The sequence below is a fragment of the Marmota monax genome, unplaced genomic scaffold (assembly GCF_021218885.2).
Source record: "Marmota monax isolate L192 unplaced genomic scaffold, Marmota_monax_Labrador192_F-V1.1 WCK01_AAM20220418_F8-fsc00136, whole genome shotgun sequence".
NCBI classification, from domain to species: Eukaryota; Metazoa; Chordata; class Mammalia; order Rodentia; family Sciuridae; genus Marmota; species Marmota monax.
This window is the reverse complement of record NW_026693905.1, coordinates 251274-257966: the sequence shown is the minus strand read 5'-3', so window position 1 is coordinate 257966 and position 6693 is coordinate 251274. Positions and strand designations below refer to the sequence as shown.

Here is a 6693-nt window from a genome sequence, read left to right as displayed (position 1 = left end):
ATTTCTTCATATACACCATTGACACATAGCCTGAAGGAAACTTTATATAACACTTTTAGTGAGCGTGCATCTTGACTATGACCCATCACATGGGGCCAGGTGTGGACTCTCCCACTTGTGGTGGCCTTTCAGCACTCAAAATGTTTTGGACATTGGAGCATTTGGGATTTTGAATTTTTGGATTAGGGATGCCTAATTTATACTAAAAATATTGTGAATCATTATGAAATATCTGTGATAATAGGGTAAGAATTTAGGGACAGTGGAGTTTTCCAATTACTTCTCAAATCTTCTCCCATAGGCAACTTCCAACACAAATTTGAATTACACAAAGTTAACAAATATTTACAATGGGCATTTGATATTGATGAGGAATACTTCAAGTCCTCTACATGTCCTTAAATTCATTATTTCAGAACTTCTTACAAAAAGGATTGTGGCTTTCTCCAAAACCATATTCTACTAAAAGTCATGCTTCCTTTTCATACCTGAATCATTAATTTGACCGTTTTTTAATATGTATCAAACAAATCTCTATCTCACCTCTATTACACATACTTAAAAAATGTAGTTGTGAGTACTTGATGACATCCAGTAAAGATCATTTGATAAAGAAGAAAGAACCATGGTTATATTGATGGGTGTGCTGGGAGGACCGGCATTTTAGAACCGTGTAGAGGTCATAGGAAAATTCAAAACCACAAATGTGAAATCAAAGTGCCAAGAGTTTGATGGCTGCTGAGTCCCTGTGATATATAACACACTGGTGAGTGCTACAGAGAATTCAATATGCATAATTGTCTCTGTTCTAAACATTCTACTAATTAATCTAGTACCCTTATTTCTATTGTTATTATTACTTAGGCTACTTTTTATCTAGTAGAACTCCCTAAAGAAATAGCTTAAAGTCTTCTAGTCAAAATGGTGCCTTGAATTAATGAATAATCTTCTCTATGACACTCCACAAAAGTGCCAAAAGATTGGATTCTTTAAAAAGATTTAAAACATGAAAATTTAAGATATATGTAAATATGTAAAAAAAAAAAGCTGAAAATAGAACATAAAAGAAAACAGAGGTAAGTGGGGCTACAGCCACCAGACCATTCAGATTCTAGGAATATTCATAGTATATTGATATATATGCATTTTTTGCCTAATTGAAAAGCCTATGAAAACCCCCAGATACTGGCTGCCTGAAGGAGCATAACTGGGTCTTTACTTTCTCCAACATCACATGGAACAAGAACATAGAGACATCACTATAAAAACTGGCTCTTCATGGGAGAGATTGAGTCTACAAAGTCAAAGAAAGGAAATAAGGAGCAGAGAAGCTGTGAAAAGGAATTGTCACTCAGGATGAGCTTGCAAGCTGAAATTTCAAGCATATTAAAAATAGCAAAGCTAAGGAAATAAAACCCAATCAGGAAGTCTAAAGTGACTTCAAAATAGAAATGTTTTACATCTTCAAGAAATGAATAACATCTGTAGCATAAGAACAAAAATTATGAAATCAAAGCAGGCAGATATGAATCAAGAATAGGTAGATAAGAAAAAAGCCAATTAGAATTTCTGGAAATTAAAACTTAGCTATTTAAATCAAAAGTTTAATATATTTTATAAAGGATTCTCTCAATACAATCAAAGTGCAAATTAATTTCAAGGCAGATGTGAAAGTAAGGATTTAAAAGGTAAGATAAATCTATCAACCCAAGTCAGAATAAAGGAGAGAGAAAATAACATGGTAACAGAAAATAAAAGATTTTAATTAAGTTCAAATCAATCAGTAATAACAACAAATATAAATGGATTAAAATTGCCTAATGAAAGACCCTCAGATAAGATGTTTTCAATTCGGCATCTTGTTACTTATGAGAGAAACACCTAAAAAAAAATAATAATAGTGAACATTCAAATAAAGGGATTGCAAAGGATACACTAGGACAAGACTGTTATTTGCCACTTTTGTTGTGTTGACATTTGCCCAGATATTACAAAAGCTACAGTGGATAAAACTGCTCAAGCCAAGGCATTAACATACTAGAAGTCACTGCCACTTTCCAAAGTCAACACAACGGGGCATTAGCTAAGTCAGAGAAAGCAGATTGTACTCAGTAAAATGACAGCAAGAAAAAACAGTGAAGCTCTATTCCAATTTGGGTTGGGATAATTTGGGCTTTTTCAAGAAAGAACATAGAAACAGAATAGTGCAAAGGTACAAAGGGTTGGTCAATATCATTATACCAGTCCAGCTGTGACTGCTAGCTGCCAGTTTCCCAGGAGAGGGTCCTATCCTCCACAGAAACTGAGAGACAGAGGCTTTCCCCTTCTTGATGTCACATTTTAAAGAAATGGCACACAACCTCTTGAGAGAAGCAAGTGTTACATACTTAAAATTGTGAGTCCATTTTGACAATTTTTTAAGAAAAGAGAGTCAGGAATGCCCCTGAGAGCATGTTGGCTAGAAAAAAAACATAGTAAACTTTTCTGGCAGCACTAAGCTTTCTCAGGGGGCACTTCTAGGAGGGCTGGGATCATCCTAGGGATGTAGGTGCCTTATTGCTAGAAGCCATGCTCAAAGCAGGGATTGGGACAGATTGTCATGTGCTCAGAGTCATACAGTTTTCACAGGCACTTGTAGAAAACAACACACAAATATCCCCACCACACCCCACAAAGCCAGTTTTTCTCATGGCTGTCCTTCACGATATTATTAATCCTATTAAATCTCAATCCTTGAGTACATGTCTTTTTAGTGTGACAAAATGGAAAATACAAAGAAAGCACTTCTGTTGTACATGGAGTATGTGTGCTTTCTTAAGGAAAAATTACTGTCCCCGTGTTTGATGGTGAAATGAACTACCATTTTTTTCCCATGGAACATCATCTATACTTGAAAGAATGATAGACAAACTATAGCTCTCCATGTTTGGGTTTTTGGCATATATTTTTCTCAAAAATAAATGTAGAAAGTGTGACACGTGAAGGATAACAACTAACAACAGTATCTATTGCCAATAATAAAGTTCAAGCTTTGAAGCGAAAATTAGAATTTTGGAAAATTTGTACTCATCACTGTGAGCTTGATGACTTTGCAATATTTAAAAACTACTCTAGCAAGATCAGTGGCTATATTAATGAATGTGATTTTTTTCTGTGCTGTATAATGAAATCTGTCCCTCAGAAGAACTGCATATTTCAGCAAGCCAGTATTTTCCAAATGACAATGCCTATTGTTACAAAGTCAAGCAGAGGTGAAAGAAAGTGCAGGAAACACCAATGGGTATCAGTATAACAGACTGCAAAGAATTTATTGATATAATTTCAGATTTCACCTTTATACTAATTGTCCAAAGAAAACTGCCCACATTTATGGTCTATCTTTCCTATGATTCAACATATTCTTGAAATTCATAGTCAATAACAAAAATGATAAAAGAAATGAATATTACTTACATCAAAAAATGAGACACAATGACTATTATTTGCAGGTGAGAGGATTGTTTACATATGAAATCCAAGAATGTATAAAACTATAAATACAATAACTTCAGCAGCAAGTTAAACAGGAAAAAAAATCAATGGCATCCCTATCTACAATCATACACAAATAAAAAAAATTAATGGAAATAAATTCTTCTTCAAAGTGGCAACAGAAAATATAAAGTGCCTAAGTATAATATGTTCATGTATTGAATGACATTAAAAAATTCAAAATAAATGAAAAATATACCACACACATAAAGGGAATATTACAAAGACAAAAGTTCTTCCCAAATAAATCTACTAATTTAATAATGTTCTTAACATAATTCCCTCAAAATGTTATGAAACTTATCCTGACTTTAAAACTCATATTAAAGTAAATGTCTAAAATGTTAAGCTACAATATATAATAATGACAAAGAATAAAAGATACTTTATATGAGATATAACAAAAGATCTACATAAGTATTATGGAAGAAAAGTTTTAAATTTACTAATAAAGACTTAAATATTTGAAGAAATATGCTACTTGGATGCAGAGAAAAAATCAATATCATAAAAGTATCAATTGTCCCACAAATTAACACAAAATTTCAGTGAAATTCCCATTAATTTTTTGGTAGAATATTTCAGGAAGCCCACTAAGTTAATTTTAAATTTATCTTTGGAATAATAGCAAATACCTATTCGTATTTTCTGCTAATCAGCTACTTTGTTAAAGACTTTAAGCAACTCTGTAATACTCCTTAATAACCACATCTATAACATAGGCACTAATATCATGGCTATTTTATACATGAGAAAACAGAGGCACAGGTTTAAAGAAAAAAATGTACCCAAGGTCAGGCAAAGAGTAACAGAGAAACCAAGATTCTTCTCCTATTTTCCTCTAATCTTCATGCCCTTAACCACTATACAATACTACCCAGAGTTTTATGTTAGTCAGTTTTTTGTTTCTATAACAAAAATATTTGATAAGAACAAGTTAGAGGAGAAAAGGTTTATTGGGCTCACAGTTTCCGACATTCAGTCCATGGATGGCTGAATCCATAGTCATTGGTCCAAGATGAGGCAGAACATCATGGTGGAAGGGCCTGATGGAGAAATGCAGCACAGGGCATGGCAGCCAAGTAGCAGACAGAGAGAATAAGAATCCAGGGATAAAAATAAATCCCAAAGTCATGCTCCCAGTGACCTAATTGATCCCTCTATACCCCACCTACCTACAGTTACCACCTAGTTAGTCCTTTCAAATTATTAATCTATCAGTAATCCATATCAATGGATTAATTAACTCATTGGGCTAAAGCTCTCATAACCTAGTTATTTTGCCTCCTGCCTTGATTCTGGAGTTTTGGGGACACTTTATATTCATCCCATAACAAGTACCAAATGAGGGCACTGCCTTGACCTTCCTTGCTGCTTCCCATTAATGGAAAGGGTCTGAAAGCCCCTGGGATCAATCTCTGTGCAGGAACCAGTGTAGACTGGCATGAGTGCTGTGGATAGCATGGTGTCAATTGGTTGTGGTTAGCTCAGGTGATTACTGGTGACAGATAAACTGAGAAAGCATTGACTGCTGGTGATGCGATCATTGACCAGAAGTTTCAGTGATGGATCTAAGGAAAAGCAGCTGTACCGTATCTATGCTGCTACTGGTTCAAAGTGATCCACTGTTGCCCAGTTGGCAAAGAGACTTTCAGATGCAAATGCCGCGAAGTACAACATCATGGTGTCAGCTACTGCTTCTGATGCTATCCCACTGCAGGACCTGGCTCTAGCTGGGCTGTTTTATGGGAGAGTATTTTAAAGATAATGGCAAACCTGTTTTGATCTTCTATGACAACTTATCCAAGCACGCTGTCTCTGTTATTCCAACAACCCTGTGATCATAAGACTTATCCTGAGGGTGTGTTCTATCTACACTCCTGGCTGCTGGAGAGAGCAGCTCTCTGGTGATGGCTCCCAGACTACTTTATAGAAACTCAGTCAGTGACAAATCTGCTTACATTCTAATGAATGTCATTTCTCTCAGTGACAAACAGGACTTCTTGGAAACAGAATTGTTCTATAAAGATATTTGCCCTGCCATTGATGTTTTGTCCCATGTCAAATCCCCTACCTGAACCAGGGCTATGCAGCAGGCGACAGATACCATGAACCTGGAGTTGGCTCAGGATCATGAGATCACTGCTTTTTCTCGGATGGGTTCTGATCTTAATGCTCAAAAGCTCTTGAGTTGTGGTGTACATCTGACAGAGTTGCTAAAGCAAGGACAGCATTTTCCCATGGCTTTTCAAGAGCAAGTAGCTGTTATCTATGCAGGTATAAGGGAGTATTTGATAAACTAGAGCCTACAAAGACCACAAAGTATAAGAATGCTTTCTTGTCTCATATTATCAGCTAACACTAAGACCTGCTGGGCAATATTGGGGCTGAAGGAAAGATCTCAGGAGAGTCAGCTACAAAGCTGAAAGAGACTCTAACAGACTTCTTGGTTGGATGTGAAACATAATCTCCCATGTATTCACATCAAATATTGGTTTAGTTTTGTTGTTTTTTTCCAGTAAAGTTGGCTCCATTTGTAAAAGGATTATTCCATACTTCTGATGTGCAGAAATCATATTAAAAATAAAAGTTTCATATTGCAAGGCCAAAAAAAAAATATTCCAAATTATTTTCAGGAAGAAAAAGAGTCGGGGGAGAAACTTTCATTATTATAGCTCAAGATATTATGATAATGATATATAAAAAGGTAAAGGTGCCAATGAGACAAACTGAAGAACTTACCTTTGATTTATGAGACTGAAAACATTTTAGATCAATGAGAAACAAATGGCATATTAAACAAATGTTACTAGGATAGTTGAAATAAGATCCCTAGTTTATTCCATACACAAAAGTCATTTCTAGGGGGATTAAATATGTTAAAAATAGAGGCAAACACTTTTAAAAATTGCAAATATAATTTGTAAAGGCATCTGTATAATCTTAGAGTAGGAAATAAGTGTAAATACACACAAAGCACAAACCATAAACTTAGAATTACAAACTTGCTTACATTGAAATAAAAAACATTTGTGTGACAAAATATACCATTAAAATAAAAAGACAGGAAGTCTGGGGAAACATATTTATTATATATAATTATCATATAAGAATTAGTATACAAAATTTATACTTTACTCTTACAAATCAATAATAAATAAA

At 34.7% G+C, this 6693-nt stretch overlaps 1 pseudogene; it reads left to right on the top strand.

Moving 5' to 3' along the window:
• Window positions 1–3461: 3461 nt before the first annotated feature.
• LOC124105680 (ATP synthase subunit alpha, mitochondrial-like) lies at window positions 3462–5998 on the top strand (annotated as a pseudogene).
• Window positions 5999–6693: the final 695 nt, after the last annotated feature.